We start from the raw sequence: 228 nt of genomic DNA, 5'->3' as shown, positions 1-228 counted from the left end.
CTTGTGTTCTGTCTTTGTTTTATTAAGTCAGATACCTAGAGTGATATATTGGGTTGCTTCCAATGGTTGTGGGGCTGTGGCAAAATATTTGAGCACTGTTACCTTAAGAGTATAAGAAGCAGCAGTCACAGGTCCAAGAATAAGCTACAGTAAGATGATTAAGGTAATGTTTCAGGACTCACCTGAGCCTTTAAGAATCAATAGTGACACCAGTAACGTATAAAGGCA

This window comes from Taudactylus pleione, unplaced genomic scaffold, assembly GCF_031769625.1.
Source record: "Taudactylus pleione unplaced genomic scaffold, aTauple2 ptg000638l, whole genome shotgun sequence".
In the NCBI taxonomy this organism is placed as follows: domain Eukaryota; kingdom Metazoa; phylum Chordata; class Amphibia; order Anura; family Myobatrachidae; genus Taudactylus; species Taudactylus pleione.
This window is presented reverse-complemented; position numbering follows the sequence as displayed.